Source organism: Ambystoma mexicanum, chromosome 13, assembly GCF_040938575.1.
Source record: "Ambystoma mexicanum isolate Mex_15411 chromosome 13, UKY_AmexF1_1, whole genome shotgun sequence".
Classification (NCBI taxonomy): Eukaryota; Metazoa; Chordata; class Amphibia; order Caudata; family Ambystomatidae; genus Ambystoma; species Ambystoma mexicanum.
The window spans coordinates 261,930,551-261,947,021 of NC_090938.1; positions in this window are offsets into that span (position 1 = coordinate 261,930,551).

The window sequence follows — 16,471 nt, forward strand, 5'->3', positions numbered from 1 at the left end:
TAACGGTATCTACCAATCCACTGCCACTCAGATGTGCCAGAACGAAGGCAACCCGCAACTGATCGTTAGGAAAGACTCCGGGTCTACAAAGAAAATGGAGGCGGCACTGGTTCATGAATACTGCATATTTTCTTGTGTCCCCGTAAAACATTCCGTGGGGCAAAAGGAACTGCCCCAGGGAGGACCACCTGCACTGGATTGACGGATGTGGCTGGAACGAGCGGAATACTTCCTGGCAATGGAGCCTGCCCAGCATCTGGGGGGGGTCCAGACCAGCTGTGACTCTGACTCTGCTTGCTGTCTTCCAGGTGAGTTATAATGTGTTTTCCGTCTTTATTCTGTCTCTTTCTTTCCCTCCGTTTTCTCTGTCTTCTCAGCGTCTTGCTCCACTACGCTGTTCCCTAACAATGTCTCTTTTTTTTTCCACTGGGATGGTTCCGATCTCTCAGAGTTATTGATGCGCGGAGCGTTGCGCTGTTTCTTGGTGTTAATTGCTAACCTGTATTCTCTTCTCTTCTTTTTACAGGTTGCAGTGATGTTCCAGAGTGATGAGTGATCAAACCGCTGCTTACCCAGGTAAGTGCTTTGTTAATGCTGACCTTGTTCCTTCTCCCTTGCAGGTTGCATTGAAACCCGGAATGGGCGAGGTAAGAGAAGCGCAGCAAGCCACGAGGTATGTTGCAGCAAGATTAGAATTTCGGCGTAGCCGTGCAGACGTTCGTGAGGAGAGGGGAATTGTGGTGAGGGACCTGGGGCCAGAGCCGCGAGCAATTTCGCCCGCCACAGGCAGTTCCCAGTCACAGTTTCACAGGCACGCCGGCGAACACGGCGACCTGCAGGACCCAGGGGAACGGGAACCACCTCAACTTCCCGGCATCCCCAGGTAATACTACGACATTCGTATTTCGAATTGAATGTGAATGAAGACAGATCACTACAGAGCTCCAGCAAACATAAAAAAAAAGAAAAAAAACAGAGAAAATGCATATTTTACATGTGTGCTACAGCTCCTTTATGACATGATTAGCAAAGATTACAGCACTTTCAGAGCCACGCTTGGGCTGACTTCCCCTCATTTGGCTCTGCCAACACAAGAACCATGGCTCAATACATCAGCCCCAGAAGTACTCCATCCACTACACCTGAATGGAGTCAAGAAGAGTGGGAGGAAGATCCTCCCTAACAAGAGACAGAGTCTCCTTGAGCTTCAAGAAAGTGCTTGGAGACTCTTTACAGCAGGCTGTCACACAAGGAGTACAGCCTATTGCTCAAAGGCTGGAGACACTGGAGACGATCATGGCTGAACAGCAAGAGCAGCTGGCAGCCAGAAAAAGATGGGCTAGCAGCCCTGAAGAGGGAACGTCAGCAGGACACCCCCAAAAAGGGGTTGAGAGAAAGGGGTGTAAGGTAGCCCGGAAGAGCAAGAACTCTTTGACCCCCCCGGGCAATGAAGAAAGGGTTAACACTGTTCCCCAAAGCAGAGTTGACCCTGTCGCCAGGCTGAAAATAGCCCTCCTGATAAAAAAGAGAGATGGCCAAGACAGACCCCCTACCCCAGGGGTGAATAATTCAGGGGATTTGGATGAGGGCTACTCGCCTGATGATGAAGGGGGAGAAGAAGAGGAAGACACTGATAAAGAGGTGGAAGAACCCCAAGACATGGAAAACATGTCAGACATGTTCGATCCGAAGGCCATTCAACACCCCAAGTCATCAGAGTGGGTGCCGTCGCCTACAGTGGTGTTATATATGGCTCGTTATATTAGAAAACCTCTGGATAGAGAAGTGAGATCACAAATGAGATCAGAATGCCCAAGGCCAGAAATACCAGGTAACCTAGCGGAGATGCCAGACCTCGACCGCAAAATGGTTACCTTTGTAACAAAGGTGGCTCGAGATGTCAGAAAAGGTGTAGACCGCGCCTGGAGGGGATGTCAGGACAAGTTCCTGGACCTAGCAGGCTCATTGGACAAAATGATGGACTTGGCGGAGAAGGCAAAAGATACAGATACACCAGTAGCTTCCCTTGCACTAGGTAATTAGGCACAGCGATCTGTGTTCCTCCTTGACAACGCCAACTGTGCCCTCTCCTCAGAGAGAAGGAGAGGGGTCTTATGAAAGATAGACAGCAAATTGAGCGATCTGGCCTCCTATGAGGCGGGAGAAAGAGCCAAAGGATTGTTGTTGGGAGAAGCGTTCGCAAAGGAAATGTCACAATTCATAAGAACGTACTCCGCGTTAGAAAAAGCCCAAAGTTCCATAAGTAAACATTTTCCCAGGCAAGTTTTTGGCGGAACGGACGACATAGGGTTTGCTCGTCCGGTCCGTGCAATTTCCAGCAGAGACCCCAGGGGCCGCGTGCCCAGTACTGGGAGGGAAGACAGCAGGATACTTTCTTTCCAGACAGATCAAGATTTCCCAGAGGTCGCAGAGGAAGAGGAGCGACCAGAAACCTGGGGCCGCAGGCGGTGAGTGCAGCAAGTGTGCGAGTCGGAGGGAGGGAGAACTCTCCAATTTCTAAGCAAGTGGCAAGCTTTGTCGAGCGATGCATGAGTGCTGCAAGCAGTAGCAGGGCTACAGTTAGAATTTATGGGAATACCCTTTCAGAGGTTGGATCCCCGCCCCATATGCATGGCACATGAAGAAGCAACGCTTTTACAAAGAGAGCTTCAAGGATAAACAGACAAGAACGCAATAGAGCATGATTACCAGGGAGGCCCAGGTATCCTCAACAACATGTTTCTTGTTCACATAGGAGAGAAGGTAAGGCCAGTGATAAACTTGAAAAGCTTAAACGAATGGCTAGTATACAATCATTTCAAGATGGAGGGCATTCATCTGCTCCAAGAACTTGTACATACAGTCAACTGGCTGGCACGCCTGGATCTGAAAGATGCGTACCTTACGATTCCAATAGCGACAGCATTTCGGAAGTATCTGCGCTTCCGGTGGAACGAGGAAATATGGCGTTTCACTTGCCTCCTGTTCGCCCTATCATCTGCATCTTAGGCTTTCACCAAACTGATGAAGCCAGTAGGGGCCGCCATAAGAGAAAGAGGGATCTGTATTATTTACCTAGACGAAATCCTCTTCTTGGGGCCAGATAGAGCAACACTTACCAAGAGAGTACAATGGGTCTTCACTCTCCTATTCTCCCTCGGGTTTCTAGTGAACCTAGACAAATCAGAGTTACTGCCAGTTCAGAGGATAGAGTTTCTAGGTTTCACAATAGACACTATGGGCCTCATTACAACTCAGGCGGTAAGGGGTTTACGGCACCGTAAACAGTGCCGACCCTTACCGCCTGAGTACGAGGTCCCTTAGCGCCATGGCGGATTTAACACCTGCTTTTAGCAGGTGTTAAAATCCATGGCGCTAAGGGACCATGTTGTTAATTATGCCACCGTAATTTACGGTGGCGTAATTAACGCCTTCCCCACTCCCATTATGCCCTATGGGGCAAAAATGGGAATGGGGAAGGGTAAATGGGGATTGGGGACTTACCGCCCCGCCGACCTCGGAATGGGGCAGTAAGTCCGCCTACCACCATGGCGTAAACGTAGTTTACGCCATGGTGGTAAAGTCACGGCCCAGGCGGTAACTTACCGCCTGGGTCGTAATGAGGCCCTATGAAAGCAACCCTCGAGCTCCCGGGGGAACAAAATGAGAGCGATCAAGAAAGAGCTCAGGACAGTGAGAGCGAAGAGAGATATTTTGCTTCGTAATCTAGCCAGAGTAGTGGGTCTGCTAGCAGCTTCCATTCAGGCGATATTTCCAGGCCCGCTCCACTATTGAGCACTCCAGCAACTCAAAATAAAACATCTGCAGGGAGGTGTAGGTTATCATCACTTAGTAACCGTTGATCAAGAAGCCCTCACAGAACTTCACTGCTGGTTACAGAATATGGAAGCCTGGAACGGCCGAGCTATCTTCAGCGACGTCCCAGACCTTATAATAGAGTCAGACGCAAGCAGATCAGGCTGGGGAGCCATGTGCGAGCACGTTCAGACAGGAGGGAAATGGTCAGAAGAGGAGTTGCGTCTGCATATAAACTGTCTCGAATTACTAGCAGGTTCCTTTGCAGTGAGCGCTTTCTAAAAAGAAATGATACAGTGTTGCATGCTGCTCAAGATGGACAACATCTCAGTGCTATGATACATAAACAAGTTAGGGGGAACGAGATCCAGAATGTTAGCGGAATTGGCAAAAGACTTCTGGCACTACTGCCTCCAGTAAAAAATTGCAGTATCAGCAGAGCATTTGCCAGGGACGCAGAACGAAGTGGCAAAACTGGAATTCACAATATCTTGTAGGTTCCAGCAATTGGAAGTTACACCCCCATGTGTTCGATTGATTACAGGAACTTTGGGGGCCCCTACACTTAGCTCTATTTGCATCCAGACTGAACGCCCTGACACAAAAGTATTTTAGTTGGAGGATAGACCCTGTTGCAGCTGGCACAGATGCCTTACTGCAACCGTGGATCAGAGCGGTCCATTATGCCTTCCTACTGTTCATCATGATCACGAGAGCACTAGTGAAGATTTGCAGAGACCAAGCAGAGATCGTGATTGTTCTACCCCTACGGAAGTCACAGCCATGGTTTCCAGTAGCGATGTAACTTTCTACGGATTTTCTGAGGATAGTTCCGCATCGGCCGGACCTTCTTATTGACCCGGCCGGTCAGGTTCACCTGCTCATGGCAGCAGGCACATTACTCTTGATAGCCTGCAAAGTTTCAGGAAGCGATGGGAGTTGCCAGGTATTTCGCAACTCACTGCAGATTGTATCAGAGGCTCCTGGGTGCCTTCCACCCTTAGGAGCTATAGTACGGTATGGAACGGGTTGGCTCGGTGGTGTACAGAGCACGAGTTGGATCGCGTTTCTGCCCCTGCAGTGGAGGTCCTCAACGTTTTAGCATTTACATTTCAAGACGGCGGTGCCTTCAGAGCAATGGGTGTTTATAGATCAGTTATCTCAGCCGGGCACAACAAGGTAAAAGGGAGTGCCGTAGGCGAACACCCGGCAGTCTTGTGGCTGCTGAGAGGAATGAAACTCAGAAGGCCACCAGAGCCCAAATACGCAGTATTGTGGGATGTCAGGGACGTCTTTCGGCTTTTCCTAACATGGCTGGATAACGAGAGTCTTTCCCGATCACAGTTATCTGGCAAATTGGCTATGTTGCTGTGCCTTACAGCATGCAGAAGATTCTCTGACGTCAAAGCTCTAGAGATCGACAGAAAGATATACTATCCGGAGGGAGTAACATTCACCATTGCTAAAATGACAAAAACAGATTCAAGAGTTATCACTTATCCTTATTTTACAGAGAACAAGGAGCTTTGTGTAGTGCAGTGTATCAAAGATTATGAACAAGCAACAGCACATCTTAGGCCACATGGGGTGTCTCAATTGCTTATAGCGCATAGAAAGCCCTATCTTGCAGTAGCATCAGCAACCATTGCGAGAGGGTGAGAGAGGTAATACAATGGGCAGTGATTGACTTGTGTCTTTTTGGCACACATTCTGTTAGAGGAGCAATGGCGTCTAGAGCCTTCACAGCGGGGGTGCCTCTACAGGACATTATGAAGTCGGCTGGTTGGTCCTCTGAATCCACATTTAAGACATTCTTTTTTAAGCCTGTATCAGAGATAACGAATAGGGTGGTAGCAAGCGTTGAACAAGCATAATGCGAGCCTCCTGTCTTGTCATAGACTAAAGATTGCCTACGCTGACAGCTCAGGAAGTCTTCATTCTATTAAAGACAAGGAGGCGAGCATTATATCCCACTCTGAATGACAAAATTGTGTTTGCTCATGTCACATACTATATAATGAAGAGACTTTGCAAATTCCCACCCTGATGATTGCTTCTCCATTCCTTGCAGGAGATGAACAGAAGACAGCAGGATGATGTGACATGCAGAGGATGTTACGCTCACCTGGTATCCACGGGGGCACCACATGATACTGGATGGAGGTCTAAGCGCTATCCCGGACCCCTATCTGCTTGGTTATGTGCGAGACGTTGGGTAGAGCCTATAACAGGAGAATGGAGGGTTAAGATACTGGTTCTGTGATGGGTGGACTCCCACCTCCCTCTGGTCCAAAATCCCCTCCCTTGGGGTTATTGCTCAACTTTGGTTTTTGTGCGTTGAACTTTCCATCTTGCGTCTCTGTGTGGGGGCGTGTGGTTGGTGCAGACGTTCTGTGGACCTAGTTTCTTCACTGGTCCGTTTGCTCTTATGTCGGGTCCAGACTGGCTGTGACTCCGACTCTGCTTGCTGTCTTCCAGGTGAGCTATAATGTCTTTTCCGTCTTTATTCTGTCTCTTTATTTCCCTCCATTTTCTCTGTCTTCTCAGCGTCTTTCTCCGTTTTCTCTGTCTTCTCGGCGTCTTGCTCCACTACGCTGTTCCCTAACAATGTCTCTTTTTGTTTTCACAGGGATGGTTGCGATCTCGGGGTTGCCGTGCCGATGGCGAAGACCACGGTGAGTTATTGATGCACGGAGTGCTGTGCTGTTTCTTGGTGTTAATTGCTAACCTGTGTTCTCTTCTCTTCTTTGTACAGGTTGCGGTGATGTTCCGGAGTGATGAGCGATCGAAGTGCTTCTTGCCCAGGTAAGTGCTTTGTTAATGCTGACCTTGTTCCCTCTCCCTTGCAGGTTGCGTTGAAACCCGGAGATGGGCAAGGTAAGAGAAGTGCAGGGTGCTGCCAGGACTCGCTGCTTGCCCAGGTAAGAATTGTTATTAATGCTGTCCTTGTTTCTTTACCTTTGCAGGTTGCAGCGAACTCCGGAAATGGGCGAGGTAAGCGAAGCGCAGGATGGATTCAAGACCGGCTACTTCACAGGTAAGTGTTCTTGCTCGCTAATGCTGTTCTTGTTCTTCCAGGTTATTAATGGAATCCAGATCTAGGGATTCAGGATCGGGCCGCCGGAGAAGCAGATGAGCAGGAGCTGGACACGGTGAGTGTTATGCTGTAGGAGTGCAGAATAACGGCAAAGCATGTTCTGCTGTTTGAGTGTGGTTTAAATAGCCCAGGTAAAGTAGTTCCAGGCCCAGCCACACCCAAAACACTAGGCCGCATGGCTTGGTTCTAAAGAACTGAGTTGTGTAATAGGCCTCCATGTTGGAAGAAGGTCCAAAATTGGTATTGCTTTTTTCCTGATAATGAGCCTGGCGCCAAAGGCGCCAGGACTAACTCCATGTATGTTTCTGACGGAGTTTTAAGGCCCTTGGTGCCAGTGTGAAGGGCTTTAGCCCCACTGCTGCCAGGTGGCTGTTATACCTGAGGGGGTCAGGGGCATGGATTGTGACAGCACTACCCCCTAAGGCCCATCTCAAGGTATTTGCTCTCTCTGGCCCTGGTTTGGTCGGATGGTTCAGATAAAATCGTCTTACCAGGCATGGCGCATAGATGTGCTTGCTAGGCTCTCATGTCCTGTCCTGAGGGCCGTATCCCTTCCAGTCCACTAAGTAATATAACTTGGACCTGGTGAGCTTGGAATCTAGGATGTCCTTGATTTCAAATTTGGGTTCTCCGTTAACCAGTACTGGACTTGGTGGTGTTTTGATCCGAGTTCCAGGCTGAACAGGTTTTAAGAGTGACACGTGGAATACGGGATGGATCTGCATATTTGGTGGTAAAGCTAGTTTTACTGCCACAGGATTTATAATAGGCTTGATGGTATAGGGCCCTAGATATCCGGGACGAAATGTTCGAGTTCCTCTTATGGGCACGTGCCGAGACGCCAACCAGACTTCATCTCCGACTTGGTAGTCTGGGGCTTTTCTTTGGTGTTGATCAGAGAATCTTTTCTGTCTTTCTTTGGCTTGGAATAGGTGTTCTGCTGCTTTTTTGAAGGCTTGAGTGAGGGTAGTATATACAATCTTCATCGCAGGCATTTCCAAGGCCATGGGGTTATCTAATTCAGAGGTACGTGGGTGCCTTCCATATACGGTATAGAATGGACTTTGTCCGGTACTAGTGTCTAGCGAGTTGTTGTAGGCATATTCGGCTATCCACAGCACATCCTTCCAGCTTTCTTCCACTTGATTTAACATGTACCATAGGTATTGCTCTAGTGTCTGATTCGTCCACTCTGTTTGGCCATCAGTTTGGGGATGGTGACTAGTGGACAGACGAATATCGATTTGGGCAATTGCACAACTCTTCCTCCAGAAGTTAGACACAAACTGACTCCCTCGGTCAGAAATCAGGACGGAGGGAGGGGAAACCATGTAATCGTATGATTTGCTCTAAAAACACCTTTTCCAGACTGGATGCATTTGGTAGACCCTGAAGCGGAATGAAATGGGCCATTTTAGAGAATAGGTCAACAACAAATTGGATAGTGTTGAACCCTTGACTGGGAGGCAGATCTGTGATGAAATTGAGGGAGAGTGTGTGCCAAGGTGCAGGTGAAATTTCCAGGGGTTGAAGAAGGCCCGCAGGTCTTTGTATCTGCGATTTATTCTGTGCACAAATGCCACATGACAGGATGAACTGCGTAATGTCCTTTCGCCTGGTTGACCACCAATAATATCTTTTCACCTTGGCTAGGGTCTTGGCAATTCCTGGATGTCCTTCTATAAGGGGTTCGTGATAACCAGAAATGACTTGTTCTTGTAGTGCCTTATTCGGTAGATATAAATGCCCTCTGAAATATGGGAGTTGGTTCTTTGTTGTGTAATGTTCACCTTGAGTGCTCCAGTCTTGTAGAGCCTCTGTGTTCATTAGGAGCCGAATTTCCTTTTGCATTTCGTCCAGAGATAACTTTGTTGTAGTAGTTTGTCGCTTGGAATAATGGCCACCGGTTCTGGGGTTGAATATGCGTTCTCATCAATACCCATGCGGGATAGGGCGTCGGCTTTTCCGTTGTGAACTCCAGGTCGGTATGTGATTATGTAATCATATTCTGTGAAGAATAAAGCCCATCAGAGGTGACGGAATGATTGAGCCTTTGCCGTCTTGAGGTATTGTAGGTTGCGATGGTCGATGATTACTGTGATGGTATGTCTGGCGCCTAGGAGGTAATGCTGCCAAGCCTTAAAGACTGCCTTGATCGCTAGGAGTTCCTTGTCTGTTATTGCATAGTTAAGTTCAGGTGTAGTAAATTTCCGTGACCAAAAGGCCACGGGATGTAACTGGCCTGGTTTGGGAACCCTTTGGGAAAGAACAGCCCCCATTGCCATGCTGGAGGCATGTTTGGGCAGGGGTGTCGTAGCACCGGGGCTGAGGTAAATCTTTTCTTGAGTTCCTGGAAGGCCTTTTCTGCCTCTTCTGTCCATTGGAACAGTTTGTTGTTTTTTCGTAAAACAAAGAAATGATCGGGTGCACAATCTGGGAGAAACCCAGGATGAATCGGCGATAAAAGTACGCAAAGCCGAGCATACTTTGGACATCTTTGACTGAAGACGGTGATGGCCAGCTAAGGATGGCGTCTACTTTGTGCATATCCATCCGGATTCCTCTGAGAGTGAGGACAAAACCAAGGAACTCGACTTCAGTGACATGGAAGGAGCATTTTTCATGTTTGGCGTATAGCTGGTGCTGTCAGAGTTTTGCAAGTACGGAGCGAACGTGCCTGACATGGTCCTGTTTAGAAGAGGAGTACACCAAGATGCTGTCAATGTAAACTAGGGCACATACGTCGATCAATTCCCGTGGTACATCGTTCATGAAGTATTGGAATGTGGCGGCAGCATTGCAAAGCGCAAAGGGCATCACCTGATATTCGTACAGCCCATACCATACGAAAGGCGGTCTTCCATTTGTCTCCTTTCTTTACACGCACAAGATGGTATGCCCCTCTGAGGTCCAATTTGGTGTAAATTTGGGAATCCTTGACTTGGTCCAGCAGTTCTGGGATAAGGGGTAGAGGATAATAGTTTTTAACTGTTACCTGGTTTAGTGCGCGGTAGTCGATGCACGTTCTCAAGTCACCCTCTTCTTGGGTATGAAGAATAGGGGTGAGGCTGCTGGGGATTTGGACGGGTGGATAAAACCGTTTGCCAGGTATTGGTCCAGATATGATTTCAAGTGGAGATTTTCAGGTTCGCTGAGTGCATAAATTCAACTACACGGGATTCGTGCAGCAGGTACGAGGTCGATCTGACAGTCATATGGCCTGTGAGGGGGTGAGGTATTAGCATGTTCTTTTTCGAAAATGTCTTGGAAATCGTGGTATTCGCTTGGTAGTGTACTTGTTACACCTAGTGCCAACGTCTCTTTATCTTGGACAGGTGTCTCTGGGTCAGACAATGGCACTTCCACTTTGTAGCACACATGAGCACACTCATTGGAGAAGGCTAATTTTTTGGCTCGCCAGCCGATGTTAGGATTGTGAGCCACCAACCACAGCATCCCTAGAATCACCCCGAACTGAGGGGCCTTGATAAAGTCAAAGGCAATGACTTCCCGATGTCCATCTTGGCACAGAATGTTACAGGACCAGAAGCTATCTCTGTGCCCACATGGCTTGGTTCTAAAGAACTAAAGAACTGAGCTGCGTAATAGGCCTCCATGTTGGATTAAGATCCAAAACTGGTATTGCTTTTTTCCTGATAATGAGCCTGGCGCCATGTATGTTTCTGATGGAGTTTTAAGGCCCTTGGGGCCAGTGTGAAGAGCTTTAGCCCCACTGTTGCCAGGTGGCTGTTCTACCTGAGGGGGTCAGGGGCATGGATTGTGACAGAGGATAAATAAATAAAGTGTTGAGTTCAAAGAGATGCTCTCAGTTTGATCGGAGAAGATCAATTATTTGTCAAGGACAGTTACGTTCGAGTTTATGGAGATGGACAAAGAAAGAGGAAAGGACCTGGTTTGAGGGATTCTTATACCTGGGGAGAGCCACCAATAGGTGGAGAAAGTGGAGATCAGGACTACCAAAGCCTGAAGGATCATGGGGCTTGTAGTACCTTATTGCTTGAACTGTATAAGTGAGCATTTTGGCAAGAAACTTTAAACTTTTCCATTTTTGATTTCCTAATGTGGTGATTGGAAAACCACAAATGTTCAGTATTAAAGTTTGAGTTTTAAAGTGCTGGTATGGCAGCAAATAAAGAAAGATAAGCATAATGCTCGCCTCCTAGTCTTCAATAGAATGAAGACTTCCTGAGCTGTCAGTGTGGGCAATCTTTATTACTTATTAATACAGGCGCTCACCTGACCAACGCTCCTGCTGTCTACTGATTGCAGCCAAAGCTCCTTGATATTGACACTATCAACTAGAGATCAATTGTGAAGTTTTGATCTCCAAGTAAACATAGTGCCATGTAGAGTCTGTTTTAACATGTTTAGCAGAATTGGCTCAGACTGGGAGATGATGTAAACCATCATCTTATCTTTTGTGTTACTCTAAATTCAAAGGCCAGACTGGGGTGGGATGTATAGAGATGCCTAGCATGTTCTCACAGTGCCCTGCCATGTACTTTAAGGGGACCGGAGGTACCAGGGATAAGCTCTTCAGTCTCCAAAATATGCCCCAAAGTCCAGGCTCCACTGGAGCTTCCTGAACTAACTTTCCCCCAAGCACTATAGTAGGAATGAGATAGTACTAATATCCTCCACTATATCTCAATGTCAGACATGGTTAGAATCTTATCAGTGGTTGCAGATACTTTACAGATTATTTACTAACACGGAAGAGAAATTATAGAACAGAGGAAACTTTGATTTTTTTCAACATATTATATTGAAGACTTGTTTTGTCCTGGTTTGATTTGACTTTGATTTTATATTTAATATTTTGACTATAGTTTATATTTTTACTGTATATGTATGTATTTTGGGGACCAGTGGCAGGCATCATTGTGGCAGTTGTGCAGTGTGTTGGAGGCAGAGCAACTAAGTTGGAGCGAGTTATCCTGCAATTATGTTCATAACCTGGCTTTGTGCTACAATCATGTGTTTGTTTCTGACTTTTTTTCCTTTCCCCACCCAACCCCTTATCAATTTGTTCAGGAAGTCAGGTGTCCCTTTGCCTCTGTCCTGGCGGCCATCTTCCCCTTCTCCCATCCACCATCATCCATTTGCTGACCCTCCTTCCTCACTCCCCCAGCCCATCCATTTGGTTCTCATTGGTCCGTGCCCCACCACCTGACTGGAACAGCTGCATTCAGAGGCCTTTCCAGGGCAGCCTTGCCTGGCACCATCGGCTAAGGTCCAGATGCAAAGGCAAGCTCTCAACTGAGCCTCTCCACTCCGTGTTTGCACATGTTCACCTGGGACGTCTGACGCAGACAACCTACAGCGACGGATAAGGTAAGTGTTGTGTGGGCAGGGATCACTGCCATTAGTGTACTTCATTACAAAACACACCACTGTTACTACCTATTATAATATCGCCCATCTGTTTCAGGTAGCCATATTTCACATGTAGCCTGTGTAAGGTAACCTTAGCTTCCTTATAGCCCATTTGTGTTAGTCAGCCATATATTGCATTTAGCCTAATTATATAAGGTAGCTATATCTCACATTTAGCCTAACTGTGTAAGGTAGCCTTATTTTCCTTTTAGCCCAAGTTTGTTAGTCAGCATTATCTTGCATTTATCCTAAATGTGTAAGGTAGATACTTTCTGCATCTACTCTAATTGTGTAAGGTAGCAATATTCTGCATTTAACAATTGCAATGACTAGCCACGAGTCCTGCTTTGATAGAATTGTAAAGATTAGCGACACATCACAATTAGATTTGGGAAGTTAGGTCATGCATCACATTCAGATACATTCCTGAAGATTAGCCACGCGTCAGATTTAGATAAATTGCGGAATTAACCATGTGTATCAGTAGATCGGATTGTGAAGATTATTCATGCGTCACATTAGATAGAATGTGTAGATTAACCACCTAGACGAATTTAGAGAATAGACAATGTACCCCGCTCCCCTCCAGCACACCGCCCATATACTATACACGCCCACTGGGCTAGCCAAATTATACTCAAACACAAATCCAACATAAATAAGACTTGCATACACCAAACAATACCTGACACCGGACCTTACCCATACGGATACAACAAGCCAGTAAGCACAACCACAGCCTAAATATCTGCCAATATTCACACAAAACACAAAGACCCCCTGTCCCCCAACATAACAGACGTTCACAGAAAAAAAAACCCAGGCATTGGGCCTTACAGTATGGATACAAAATTCCAGTGTACGCAATCATCCATCTGCAATCCAACACACACAGACACCAGTTTCTCCTGGTTCTGGACATATCCTATCACTCTACCCTCACTAACACAATCCTCTTTCTTGCAGAGCCATGTGAGCGCCTGGAGACTGGCCCTGGGTATTGGTGGAGCCTCGCATAAATCAACATAACATAATATAACATAACGCTCAGGAAGGAGAGCATCAGCGGAGTGTCAGAGCACAACGGATGTGCAGTTCCACAGTGTGGTGGAGTCAGAGCAAGTGAGGTAGAGCGAGGTGTCTTGCCAGGGCACTCATAACGTTTGAAAGGAGAGTGTCAGTGGCTGGCAGCAGTGGGGCCAGTCTGCAGTGAAGTGGAGGCATAGCAACATGAGGTTGAGCAAGTTTTCCTGCCACTATCCTCATAACACTCAGCAAGGAGAGCATCATTGAAGTGGTGGCAGGCAACAGTGCTGGCAGTTTCGCAGTGCAGTGAAGTTCCACCAAGTGAGATCAAGTGAGTTCTCTCACCAACATGCTCATACTGCTCAGGAAGGAGAACATCAGTCGAGAGGCAGCTGGCAGCAGTGTGGGCAGTCCCGCAGTTCCCACAGGATATTGTGTGATATGATATGATAGTTTATTTGTATAGCGCCTATACACAATGTGGTTCAAAGCGCTTCACGACAAGGGAGGGAACAAGGGAAAAAAAACTAAACATTCTTACAGGCCATGAACAACAAGAATGTGAAAAATTAACTATCATACTCGGCCTAGCAGCATTTCAGAAAGTGCAAGTGCTAAGACACAAATAGGAAGGAAATGCGAGACAGACAGGCGACTACAGTACTAGGCCTGACAACATTTCGGGTAGAGTCAGAGAGTTACATAAGGAGAGGGGAGGAGAAGGGGGAGAGGAACAAAACAAGCAGCTATCGTACTAGGCCTGACAACATTTCAGATAGTGCTGGAAGGGGAGGGAGGAAACTAATAAGGAGGGGGGAGGAGACGAACAAAGTTGCTATCATACTAAGTCAAGGGACCTAGTATGGTAGATAGATAAGTGCATAAAATAGAGAGATAGATAAGTGCATAAAAAGTAAGAGGGGGGCAGAAGTGGAGAGCAGGGAATACAACAGTGAAGGAGCAGAGAAGCAGGGGGAGAGTGAGAAAGGTTGCATTGCGAGGGGCAGAAAGGGGTAAGGGGAAAAACACATCATTGAAGGGCAGCGAGGGGGTGTGGGCACATGCACAATCATGGAGGGCAAGAGAGAGGTGGGGGGCGCACATACAATCGCCCTCCATGATTGTGCATGTGCTCCCCACCCCCTCGCTGCCCTCTGTGATTGTATTGTGCATGTGTGGGCACATGCACAATCATGGAGGGTAAGAGAGGGTGGGGGGCACACCATCACAGATGGCAAGAGAGGGGTGCGGGCACACACACCATCAAGGAGGGCAGCGAGGGGGTGGGGGCCCACATACAATCACGGAGGGCAGCGAGGGGGTGGGGGCACACACACCATCAAGGAGGGCAGCAAGGGGCTGGGGGGCACACATACAATCACAGAGGTCAGTGAGGGGGTGGGGGGAACACACCATCATAGAGGGCAAGAGAGGGGTGGGGGCACACACATCACAGAGGGCAGTGAGGGGGTGGGGGGCACACACCATCATAGAGGACAGCGAGGGGGAAGGGGGCAGACATACATTCACAGAGGGCAAGAAAGGGGTGAGGGGCACACATACAATCATGGAGGGCAAGAGAGGGGTGGGGGGCTCACATACAATCACAGAGGGCAAGAGAGGGGAGGGGGGCACACATACAATCACGGAGGGCAATAGAGGGTTTGGGGGCAAACATACCAACAAGGAAGGCAGCGAGGGGGTGGTGGAGTATGCGCACAATCACGGAGGGCAGCGAGGGGGTAGCGGGCAGACATACAATCACAGAGGACAAGAGAGGGGTGGGGCCACACACCATCACGGAGGGCAGCGAGGGGGGGCACACACCATCACGGAAGGCATGAGAGGGGTGGGGGCATACATACAATCACAGAGGGCAAGAGAGGGGTGGGGCACACACACCATCACGGAGGGCAAGAGAGTGGTGGGGGTACACAGAATTACGGATGGCAGTGAGGGGGTGGGGGGGCACACATACAATCACGGAGGGCAAGAGAGGGGTGTGGGGTACACATACAATCACGGGGGGCAGTGGGGGGTGGGGGTCACACATATAATCCCAGAGGACAAGAGATGGGTGGGGGGGCACAGATACAATCACAGAGGGCAGCGAGGGGGTGGGGGGCACATGCACAATCATGGAGGGCAGTAAGTGGGTGGCGGGAGGGGGTGCGTTCTGTGCGGTCCCTCGGCAGACCACTTACTCTCTAGCCATTACTCTACAACTCAACGGTTTCTGTAGGCTCAAATTTGTCTGTGTTGGCCTGCACATACAGCCATAACGTTGGGATGACTACAAGGAAGGTCTCTATCAGGATAAATGAGCAGAGGAGCAGAATTTGCAATGGAACATTGCCCCACTGGTACATCATTTTCAATTGATGAACTATGTGGCGATGTGTTTAGCTGTCTCATCTTGGGTCTGGTTACAGCTTCCATGACTGCACGTCTCTATGAGTTGGAGCAGGCCTGAATTTTCAGATTGTGAACTCATGAGTTTGCCTAAATGAAGACCTCCATTGGGCAACTGTTATCAGTTGATCTGCCCTTCAGATTCTCTTAATGGCTACCTAAATAATATCATATTAAAAAAAGTAATGCTAAAATTCCAATTTGAATTCAAACCATCGTACGAGCATGGGAATGGTTTTACAGAAGAGTTTGTAGCTTCATGCTTATGCTTATTAGCACGGTACTACTGGCTCCAATCCAAGATGGCGCAATCAATGTACATTATTAATATGGCAGATGTCACGAGACGATGAATGTGCGCACTACTTGGTTATTGACGGTGGACGGTGTCCTGTTATTTAGTTGCAGGTAGTGGCGGCTCAGTAGTGGCGGCTCCCATGTGAAACAAGTGGAGAAGTTAGTTGCTGCGGTGCATGATGCTCCATTTGCTGTGCGTGAACTGAGAAACAATTAGGTATGGCGCCCCTTTTCATGGCACTTTTTGACTTTTGATCTGTTTAAGCCGTCTGGCACACAGCTAAACATTGGTAAACATCAGTAATATTGCGTTGTTTATTTCACTCAGAGCTGCTGGATTGGTGTGATGCCTGGCACCGACTTTGCCGAGCCTTTGGGGAGGAATTAATTCTTGATCTGAAATGAATCTTCGCAACACATGTGAGA